At 51.6% G+C, this 11,628-nt stretch overlaps 1 protein-coding gene across 11 annotated transcripts in view; it reads left to right on the top strand.

The window, feature by feature from the left end:
• Positions 1–5,105: 5,105 nt before the first annotated feature.
• GRK4 (G protein-coupled receptor kinase 4) overlaps positions 5,106–11,628 on the top strand; it is a 91,474-nt gene continuing 84,951 nt past the window's right edge. For 10 of the 11 annotated variants that reach the window (XM_040625160.1, XM_040625154.1, XM_040625161.1 and 7 more), the window contains exon 1: positions 5,106–5,189. The gene's annotated coding sequence lies outside the window, so the exon portion shown is untranslated. The remainder of the gene's footprint in view (positions 5,190–11,628) is intronic. The other variant, XM_040625155.1, reaches the window with a different exon arrangement.

The following is an 11,628-nucleotide window of genomic DNA, read 5'->3' as shown; positions in this document are numbered from 1 at the left end:
GCCCATCACAATGAGGTAAGAGCCACCTGACAGGGTCGACCTTTATGATTGAACCTGTCCTACCCAGGAAGGACACCACATCACGCGCACCCGGACAAAACACACGTGTTTCCTGAGACTCATTTATAAAGTTATAACAATAATAACCGGTATGTTCAAAAGAACTTTTCTTTCTAAGCTTACTCTACTCATAACGAGAATCAAAGGATGCCAGGAAATTCTAATGAACCGTGAGCCCCCCGAGACCCAACACTAGGAACACATGGAACCCGATTCTCACCTAGTCACCTGGGCATCACAGCCTCTTGTGCCGTAAGGCCGGGCCACTCGCCCACGGAAGACCAGGTTGTCAGCCGAAGGTACCAAGCGCTTACCTTCATCACAGAGGGTTAGGACTCGTAAGGGCCACGTTAGCTAAAGGCAAGCATGCAGAAAGTCTCAATGACGTGCAAGAAGGCACAGAAGACGAAATGCAGACTGTCCCCTTGCTCCCAGCTCCTTACCAGACAGCTGCTCCGCCTCAGTGTCACTGTCACTATCAACAATGTCATCATGTTTCTCGACGCTCTGCCAGAGACCGTCGCGAATAGTTAATTCTTCACCCTCATTTAGGTTGTAGATGCTTACTTTTCTCATGTTGCCGCTGACAGAAAAAAAAAAAAAAAATCAGTTTCCTAAATTCAATCCATTCAACAGCAAAACCCAGTTATTTTTTCACTATTTGTGTAATGTAACAATTGCCTTAAGACACAGATTTTCTGGGTCATCTGAGCACGGCCCGAGAGAAACAGAACCTGCGGGAGGTAAACGAATCAGTGGGCCAGCCCGGCCCCTGCTAGATCACACCGGTGTTCCCCACAGCCGGCTGGCTCTCCACCCGACCGAGGCTATGGGCTGCACCCCGGTCCAGGCACGGCGCGCCGTTCCGCGCTGCCGTGTCCCGACAGTACTTTTCCACCCGGCTCGAGCCAGACAAGGCACAGCACTCGCCACTGTACCTTGTGGGGAGCCGCCCACACAGGTGTCAGTGAACGATGGGGCAACCGCACTCCCGGTGCTGGACTTCTGGGTAAAACTGCGGCATCAGACCCTCCTCCCATCGTCCTGCATACCCTGCGTTCCAGGGCGACACCTCTTTCACCATCTTCTCCCTCCCGGGCTCATGTTGCTACTGTATTCCCAAAGCGCTTATCTGTGAAGGCGTTTGACTTATCCGTCCTTGTATTCCCTTCAGTAATGTCTGGAGTGCGCTGAAAACAGATCGACAGAGAAAATCTCCACGGCCCTGGTAACTCTGAGCTCGATGGTTGGCGATCTTGGTCCCTAAAGAGAAATGCTCCCACAGTGGAGACCCACTGTGGCTCCAGTGAATTGTAGACGCCACTGCCACCTGGCCATTTTGGGCCCCCTAGGCCACTGAACGCAAGAGTCAAAAAAAGGCTATCTACTGGTCTGGAAGACGGCTCTCGGCCGAGGAAGTGGGGGGTCGCCCCATACACAAAGGCAGAGGACTGTATCTGAGTTGGGAGGCTCTCTAGGGCACGCCTTGGGACCTCCGTGCTCAGTACAGAGGAAGAAAACAGTAGCAACCAAAGGAGAAGAATGATGAGCCCGAAGTCGCCTGCCGGGCATGAGCATAGAGAGTTGAGGTCCAAGCTGAGGGGAAGGAAAAAGAACAAGGAGGCAAGGCGCCATGCACGTCAACTACAATGTCACAACCACTTACCCAGAGACTCTAGTAGGATTGCCCTACTTCTGTCACACGGGTGCCTGCATATGTATGACAGTTCCATCCTTCTGTTCCTCTGGATTCCAGATCTGCAGATCGTCTACTCGCTAAAGGTTACTAGTGACTCCAAACCACCACCCGCGGCACTTTTCGTGGTCATTCACTGCACAGTGAGCCTGGGAGGTGGCACGCGCTGAGTGTGACAGCTCGACTCTGGGGGCACCTACGCCCTCTGTCCCCAGAGGCCCCTTGTGAGGGAAATAGCGGTAGCACTTCCCACCCGGCTGCTACGGGACCACAAGAATTTACGCAGGATGCCTCAGGACAGAGCTGGGCATTGCCAGGGGTAATGCTGTTTGTTACACTTCAACTCCGGGTTGGTCCTCGCTCCCTCACTCCTGACCCTGAAGAAAGTTCTGGAACGGTTCCTTGCCTCCGTGTTCTCATGCAGCTAAAACAGGGATAATACTTGTACTTCATAAGGCTGACAGTGAGGATTCAATTTACACTTCTTGATACAATGTCTGTTCCACTGGGAGGAATGACAGACATAACATCCTCTGGTTATCTCACCACTTGTGTGAGAAAAGGAGGGGATCAATAGGAGCTCACCACGGGCTGGCACTGGGACCCGCACCTCCAGTCTCGGGTGCACATGGTACTGCTTAAGCACTGCCACTGACTGAGCAGAAGACACATAGACAGACATTTACTTCTGAGGACTGTCCCAATGAGAAGACTCGAGGCTCCACCTTGCGCGCCTGTGTGCTCCCTGACACACACCACACACTCTAACTGCCCTGGATGACCTGAGTCCCCTCTGACAGCTCTGAGCTCTCCCACCCCATGCTGTGCCACACACTCCGTGACAGGAGACAACTGCCTTCGTCCCCACCTATAACACTTTGCTCACTCTTCCGATCTCGGTGACTCCTATATGAAGGAGTTTCTGATTTCCTGTCACACTTTCTGACTGAGCCCCCCAAAGCACCGGGGATCAGAGGAGGCACCAACAGCTGCCTCCAGGCCATTCCCACGCAGCCTTCAGCACAGAGCATGCAGGTGAATCTGTCAGGTACCACAGGCAGGAGCAACCTGGCCTATTTGGGCCAGAGGGCTTGGGAAAGTATCAGAAGTGGTGACCTGTGCTGGCCCCTGAGGGACTTGGGGGATAAGATGGGACTTTTGGACAAACCAAGTTGCAAGAGGCAAAGCAAGGACAATGGTTGCAGCCAGATTTTGAAGGGGTCTGAGTGACAAGCTGAGAAATTTAAGAATAGCATAGTGTTTAGACAACACTCAGTACAGGCTAAGCGTGCTATTTAATCTTACGACGACCATTAGGGAAGGTGGATATTATTATCCCCGTTCAGAAATGAAACACACTTAGCTGGTGGAAAAAACGGGCTGCTCTAGAGCACCCCCACCCCAGGCCTCATCAGCCAGCCCCTCCCATGTAAGTTTGTCTTGTCAGCTCCTTGCAGTAGGGCCACACTCCGTTCAGTTCAAAGGACTGGATAGCGCCCTGTTCGGCAGAACACGGACAGCAGGCCCAGAAAGGTGGGGTCAAGTCTTCCTGACCTGGATCTCCCAGCAGCTAAAGAGAGCTTCAGGCTTCAGAGACGTTCAAACCGACTGCAAGCCCAGCCGTCCAGCTGACCCCTGGAAAACGTGCAGGTCCTTTCTGTGCCCTAACTTTTCCACCCACCTTAATATTTTTCAATAGGATACTAATGTGCTTCCTCACACTAACGACAAACATTGTTACACGGAAGAACGCGTCTCGGAGGCCGCACAAGGAATGCCATCTGAACGGAGCCCGAAAGGGGCAGAAAACTCTGGGACCGTAAGCACACAAGGTGGCCTTTCAGTCTCCCCGCGAGGGACACGGTACTGTGCTTAGGAGAGATGCACTTGTTCTCCCAACATCCATGACACCCTACCCTGCGAAGAAAGGATGGGCGGCCCCTGGACCAGAGGCTCCAAGTCTGCGAGGACAGGCTGGAAGAGCGTGCACCTGGCCCCGCGGGACGGAGGGGCAAGGAGCACACGCGCGTCGTGTCCGCCGGGCGCCAGCTTCGGGCCGACTCCTGCAGCGCGCGAGAAAATCGGTGGGACTGGCGCTCGGCACGCGGGACGCACGACCCCCCGGCCGGGCCACGCACCATCCTAACCGGACGCTGCGGGGACCCCAGGGCCCCGGCGCTCTCCGGACACCCCTCCGCCCCCGTCCCAGGCAGGTCCGCGGCGCGAGCCCCCACCCCTTACCTTCTGCACTGCCCGCGCGCGCACACCCCGGGCTGCCCCACGGCGTGGCGCGCCTTCCTGCCCAGCACCGGGAACTTCTGTCGGTTCACCTTCACTTCGAACGGGTGTTTGGGCTTCGCGCGGCCGCCCTGCGCCCCGCCGGGGCGGGGCCCTTCCAGCGCGCCGCCGCCGGCGTGGCCTTCCCATGGCGCACCCACCAGCTCGCAGCTCCACCTCCGCCAGCCGCTCGGCGCGCTTCCTCCAGAAATGCGGGATGGGAGCCCGCCCCGTCCTCGTCCCGCGAGAACCGAGCCGGCGAGAACTACACGCGACCAGCAAGCTAGCCTACGCACCTACAGGCGAGCGACTACAACTCCCAGGAGGCCACGCTCTTCCGACGCACCGCCTCCTGCCTGCGCGCGGCCCTCTGGGAGCGGTAGTGCACCGCGCCGCGCCGCGCCGCAGCCGCCTCAGGGTGCGGCGGCGAGGGGAGCGCTCGGGCTCCCTCTTCTGGGAAGCCGTTGGAAGGAGCCGGCCGCCGTGCGAGTAGGCGGAGGCGGCGGCGGCGGCCGGTAGCAGCCGCCGCGCCGGCCGGGGGCAGCCCCGGCTGGTGAGCCCCTTCCTGAGGTGCTTGGCGGAGACTCCGGGCGGCCGGGGAGCCGGGCACTGAGGAGAGAGTTGCCCGTGCCAGGCGCGAGCGATGACGAGAGCCCGGGCCCCGGCGCGGCGGCGGTGAGCGCAGAGTCCCCCGGCGACCGCACCGCCAGCTCCCCTCGCCCCAGCGACGCCCCCGGAGGCCCGGGCCTCGAGGACGAGGACTCCCCTGGGCGGCGCCGGCGCCAGCTCCAGCAGCGGCCGAAGCGGCGGCGGCGGCGGCGGCGGCGTCGCAGACCGGCCAGGAGGCGGCGCCGCGGGTGGTGGCCGTGGCCGTGGTCGTGGCGGCGGCGGCGGCAGCGGCGGCGGCAGGAGCCACCACAGCTGGAGGGGCGGCGGCGGCGGCAGGGCAGCTCCCCCGGACCCCGCGCGGGGTCGCCGGGGCAGGTGGCGTCCTGCGAGCAATGCGCGGAGGTGGCGGCGCTCTCTCCTTCTCCCCCGCCTCCTCGCGCCCGCGGATCCCGGCGGCGGCGGCGGCGACGGCGGCGGCGGCGGCGTCTGCGGGCGGTGGAGCTTGAGAACCTCGTGGCCAACACGCTGCTGCTGAAAGCGCGCCAAGGTAGGTGCACTACGGGCGCCCGACCCCCAGCCAGCTCAGAGCCTCCGAGAAGCCCCCGACCCTGGCCGGGAGCCCCGATCCCTGCAGAGCCCGGACGCACGGTCCGCTCTGCCTCACTCTCGGGACCCGCGGGTCAGCGAGGCGTCCGCTGTCTTGCACCCTTTTCAGCACCTCCGGACCCCAAGTACAGGTCGCCTGCGCCCTGCGCTCGTCAGTCTGAGCCTGCTACGTAGACCTGCCGCCTCCCCGCAACGTCCAGTGCGTCAGCGCCCGGCGAGCAGGGTCCTAACCCGAGGACCGAGGACGAGGCCAGACCGCCGAGCGAAGCCGGCAAGGAACGACCGTGCCTTTGTGGTCTTTAGAGGACAAAGAGGAGAAGCCTGTACACTACCCTGAGCAAGAAGCTTCCATTAGTGTTTGTGGACTGGTATTTTAGCATAGCGTCTTGATTTTGAGGTTTGGTCTTAGGCTTTATGGTGGGTAGAGTGGAAACAAGTCAGTAAGAATTCACCCTTCCATCCGCGTGAAAGCAGCAGTTGGCCCAGCCCTTCTGTTCAGAGATCGCTGGTAGAGCTCTTTGTCTCCCACGGGATTGGAGAGCTGGCGACAGAGCTGCGCGCCTGTGGTTCTTCAGCCCCTAGGCTCCTACAGAGTCGGTCCTTGTGCTGCGATCGCGATCACTGCCCACCCGAGGTGCACACTGGCCAGAACTCCGTATCAAAGACCACGTGGAAGGAGCGTTTTGTGCGCAATGTCCCAGGGCTGGGGTTCTGTCGCGGGCACACGTGGCTGGGAAGGGGGTGCTCTTGGGTGACTTGTGATGCTGTTGGGAAGCATCAGTGAATTCTTCTTGTGATTGGAATAGTGAATAACGTTCTGTGGGAGAAGTTAACCTGGAATACAGCTCTTTTCAGATCTTTGGGGTTTGTTCCCTTTTTAATCCATCTCCCTTCCCATCTGTGTCCTAGGTGTCTTTTATGAGGAAAGGTGGGATCAGAAAGTGCCTGGTTCCTCAACTCATTGGAGACCTTGGGTCAGAAACATTTATTAGGAATTCTTGAAGTAACAGTGACTGGTGCAGAGAATTAGATACCCAAGTGAGGGTTTAAATGGAAGGATCCAGATTTAAGAAGTAGTGAACTTTTATTTTCTAAAGTGTCTCTTATATTAAGAGTTGAGAATAGAGACCTCATCTTGAATTATTTTGAATAGAAGACTGAAGATGGGTGGGAAGAGAATGGGGTCTTATTTTTGTGTTAAGGCAGTGGGGCGACCTCAGCAGTAGGTTTCAGTGGAGCATTTGATTGTGTCTGGTGTTTCTCACTTTGAACTCCAGATCGGTCACAGAGGTGAAATGTCTTCCGTGGAAGTCGGGTCTGACCCAAGCTCAACCTGTTTTCTTTCCATTGTATCATCATCTCTGGGTGTAATGTACAAAACCGGACTATTGCATCAAGCAGATTTCCCTACAGTGCTGTAGAGATTAGAAGACGAGATAAATTTAAGTGCTAAATGCTAAATACATAAAACCAGGGGCGCCTGGCTGGCTCAGTCAGAAGAGCATGTGACTCTTGGTCTCGGGGTTGTGAGTTCGAGCCCCACGTGGGATGTAGAGATTACTTAAATAAATACAATCTTAAAAAAATAAATACATAGGGGCGCCTGGGTGGCGTAGTCGTTAAGCATCTGCCTTTGGCTCAGGGCGTGATCCCAGCGTTCTGGGATCAAGCCCCATATCAGGCTCCTCCACTAGGAGCCCGCTTCTTCCTCTCCCACTCCCCCTGCTTGTGTTCCCTCTCTCGCTGGCTGTCTCTGTCAAATAAATAAAATAAAATCTTTAAAAAAAATACATAAAACATGTATTTTCTGCCATAAAGCCTAGGACTGCAGCGATACTTTCAAAAGAGTTTTGATTTTTGTTTCCTAAAATATTAGCTCATAGTGGTGTAATTGTTATGAGGTCTGCTCCTCATCCGCGGGGAGTGTTTACTCCTGTGTTCAGAAAGAGTCGTTATGTTTGTGTGGTTAATGCTTAGAGAAGTTAATAGGAAATATCAGAAAGATGACTGTATGCTGAGTGTTGGTTATAATTTAGGGCTGTTCTCCCAGGTTGAAGCTGTTTGTTGGCTTGAGCAGCTCATGCCTTATCCCCTAGGAAGTGTCTTCTTGGACCTGTCTGTTCATGGCTAGTTCCTCATTTAGTTTCTCTGGCTCATGCCTTAGAAAATTAACGTTTGAAAGGAGTGTACATAGCACAGCGGTTACATGTTGGTCCTGGGAATTACACTGTTGATTTAATATTTTGAGTGAGTCCAGTCATTTTCTATATTTATTTCAAATAAAATCCATCTCTCTCTTTTTGTTCTCAAACAGAAGGGGTTTAAAACTGTTCCTCCTTTTCAGGAATGTTGGCAGATAATGCTGCATTGAAAAAGTTGTTTGTCACTTTGCCAGCCACACTTTAAGAAAGTAGAAAATGATCATACTGTTGTTGTTGTTTACAATTAGAATATTTTTCCTGTGTTATACATTTGTTAAGCAATTTGTGACCTTTCATGGCTTCAAATGATAACCTTAAATTGTTTCACATCATAACTTCTGAGGAGACTTCCTCCCTATTTTCTCTTTTGGAGAAATTGGCAGCATAAATGCAGAGAGAAGAATAAGGATAAGTACATTTAGTGTGGATTTTGGTCTTATGTGTAGTATTCCATTTGGATTTCAGACGATAGTGTTATTAGCAGTTGTTGAGCATCTGACGTGTAGTTAATACACCTGGTATCATTCATGCTTTCTCTTGCTGAGGCTTCCTCCCCAGGATTTTGTTTGTAAGGAGTTTCTAGAAGTAGCTTATAAATGCCTTGATTCCAGAAGTATAGTAGCTAATATTTTTGTTTCCTTCGTTGCACTTCATTTGATCCCACACCCAAGGGCTACTTAATGCATTTTTGTTGTAAAAAAAAAATGAACAACGTTTGGGTTCACTTGGATATGTTCTTGATTGCTTGGTATGCCAACCTTCTGTGCAGCAGGACCTCCTTGCCTTCTTCTTGTTCAATTCTTTTCCTCCTTCTAGAATCCAGTTTATCTTCATCTCTGTAGCTTGCTCTGATTCTTCCAGCTTGGAAGCACTCTCTGCCCTCGGGGAGTTTTGAACTTGGATTTCAGAACAGGGCGTAGTTCCTGATTCTCCTGCTAAATTGTAATCCATGTGTGTGGTCAGGGCATAAGTTTAACCTTGATTTTTTATTCCTTTTAGTGCTGGCTGGCCATATAATCGGTACTTGATAAACAATTGGAGATTAAGGGGGTGATTTGTTATTTTGCTAAATTCAAGAAGGAGAAGGTGAAATTCATATTGAACACTAAAGGATTGGCTGCATTTGGAGGGAATAAAGTGTGTTTCAAGTTTGCTGGAGAGCCTAATGGTTAATATGGATAGTTAACATCAGTGCAGGTTTGCTCTGTCCAGGCAGCACGCTAAATTCTTTATGGGCGTTATCCCAGCCAGTCCTTTCCCTCCTCTCCTAACCTGTAAAACCGGACTGATGATAATTCTACTTTGCGGTGTCAAGAGAACTGCATGGGATAACGAGGCACAGTGCTTGGCGCTCAGAAAAGTAAAGGGTAGTAGTTGTGGCTGTAGATTTTGTTGTTATGTCCAGTGTCATGATGAAGGCTGGCACTTGAACATGCAGTTGTGTTAATTTAATTGACCTTGAACCTCATTCTTTGTCTCTAGTCCATTCTCATTCTTAGATTTCCCAAAAACATAGATTTTCTTTTCCTGAATTCTCACGTGTGGGAGGTCCTTGAACCTCATTTAGCCTTAAGCTTTATTTGTCATGTCCATTCCTGTCTGTCCTCACCCAGGGCACACCGCCAACACCAGAATTTCCTAGCTGGCCTGTTTCCAGACTTTCTTCTCCCTTATTATCCCCAGTGCTGCTAAAACACTCCTTCTAAAACAGATTTGTTCTCTTAATCTTCTGTTTAAAATGTGGCCCTAGACCTCTATTCCAGGACCCCTACAGAGTCCTCCCTGACCTCAGTGACCTGCTCTGCTCTCCTTGGCCATCTGTGGCTGAGGGTATTACAACCCTTCACACCTTCCCGCCTGGTGAAGTCTTGCTCCTCCTCCATGTTCCAGCTCGAGTGTCTTTCCCAGAACTGTGACACTCCTGCCGGAGGCTTGCTCATTCCATCTTTTGTGCCACCGTCATGCCCAGGGTGAGCTGTTGCTGCACTGGGCTGGCTTGAGGCAGCTCTGGGTCTCCCCGTCTGTGTCACTAGCATCTAGCGCTGTGCTGGCGCCCAGTATATGCTCTGCAAATGCCGACCGTGACTGAGGACAAGAGCACATCTCAGGAATTCTTTCAATACCTGTGATAACCGGAAATTAAGGTTTCACGCTACGCTGTCTTTTTAGACTAGTGGTCTGGAAATAGGGAACAAAAACTGAGATTTATTCAACTTTGGAATGTCAATAGTGAGTGCTTTTTATTTCATTTTGAATTTAATATTTCTGTTTTTATTAAATCAGTATTAAAATGTGATTATATCTCCAATGCAGCCTCTAGTTCCTGTCTCAGTGTTTACATGCTCATCACTAGCAAAGACAGCAGGGTCACCCATAACTAGTTGTGATGTTAGCAAAAGGCCAGGCACGTGTTTTTTTTGTTTTTTGTTTTGTTTTTTTTAGAATGGAAACTATTTGTTTTTACCAAATTGAAAGAAAGTTCCTAGTTCAAAGAACACATGGCAGTACTACCTTTGTTGCCCCCTTACTCCTGTGCTGATTTGTCTCACTTCCTGGCAGAGACATTGTGCTTGATTGTTTGCAGGGTAATCCTAGATCTTTTTTGGTGAGGATCCGTGTGCACTAGATTTGCCAGGTCAACAAGGCTGCTGAACTGGTGGCACCCCACCACCCCCTCCCCCCAACCTCTGAGGGCAGGTGTTATTATCCCCTTTCACAGATGAGGGAAAGAGAAGTGACTTGCTCAAGGTCACATCATTAGTAAATGGGAGCATCAGGGGTCAGCCCAGGTCTATCTGGCTCCAAATGCATGCTCTAACCAATCATGTAATGCTGTCTGTTGAAAGACTTCCTCACTCTGCTGCTTTTAATGGAAATGGGTTGATGTTTTGTCTTTAGCTTGTGGCCTGAAATTAGCTTTCTAGATGTGGCAATGTCGCTCTTTGGCTGATTGGACTGCGTGAAAGCACAGTTGACAGAAGTTGGGATGTGGCCGGGAAGGTGGGGCCACTGGATTCTCATCCGACAAGGAGACATTCAGAGACATTGTGTTTAAGCCACGAGAACTACAGAGCCAACAGCGTTGTTCAGAGTTACATCAGGAGTCCATACCAGAGCTGAAAGTGATGGTAAAGCATTTGGTGATGTGGCAGGGCCTTCTGATGTCACTCTGGCTCTAGAAGGAAGGGACTTAGAGCCTCTCTGCTCCCTGTTTATTGTATTTGCCTTCCATGCGCATACTCGTTCCTTCAAGTGCTTCATTGGGTTAAACACAGCATGTTCCCAAAAGGACAGCCTCCTCATGTCCCTTCGTCAAGCTAGGAACAGAATTCTTGACTGGTTCTGTTCTACTAAATAAAAAAAAAAATTCCAAAGAATCCATAATTTTAAAAATCAGAGAATAGGGGCACCTGGGTGGCTTAGTCGTTAAGCGTCTGCCTTCAGCTCAGGGCGTGATCCCGGCGTTCTGGGATCGAGCCCCACAACAGGCTCCTCCGCTGGGAGCCTGCTTCTTCCTCTCCCACTCCCCCTGCTTGTGTTACCTCTCTCGCTGGCTGTCTCTACCTGTGTCAAATAAATAAATAAAATCTTTAAAAAAAATTTAAAAAATTAGAAAAAAGAATCAGAGAATAAAAGGACTTCTGACAGAAAGCCCTAGCCTTCCTCATCTTCCTCATCTAGACTGTTTATTTCTCTCCCACCCATTTACATGTTGAAACCTAATCCCCAATGTGATGGTATTTGGAAGTGCTTAGGTCATGAAGGTAGAGCCCTCATAGAAGGGATTAGTACCCTTATAAAACAGACCCCAAAGAGCTCCCTGGCCCCTTGCACCATATGAGGACACAGTGAGAAGACAGCCATCTGTGAACCAGGAAGTAGGTTTTCACCAGATGCTGAATCTGTGCACCTTGGTCGTGGACTTTCAGTCTTGAGAACTGTGAGAAACAAGTGTTATTTATGACCCCCCCCTCTCAGGTGCAACTGCATTGATTCTTTTCATGATTTCTATTTTAGTTATTCTGGTGGTTACTGTTGCATTTCTAAAGAGTAGTGCTTGTCAATTTAGATTCTGTTAGCTTTATGCTGTTGGATGAGGACATAGCTTCCCTTAAACCAGCTCTTCCATCTTCTTTCTCCCTCATTCGTGTAGTTACATCACTGTTTTAAATTCCTGTG

This window comes from Ursus maritimus, unplaced genomic scaffold, assembly GCF_017311325.1.
Source record: "Ursus maritimus isolate PB19 unplaced genomic scaffold, ASM1731132v1 scaffold_8, whole genome shotgun sequence".
NCBI classification, from domain to species: domain Eukaryota; kingdom Metazoa; phylum Chordata; class Mammalia; order Carnivora; family Ursidae; genus Ursus; species Ursus maritimus.
The sequence above is the reverse complement of the archived record's forward strand: the minus strand, read 5'-3'. Positions and strand labels throughout refer to the sequence as shown.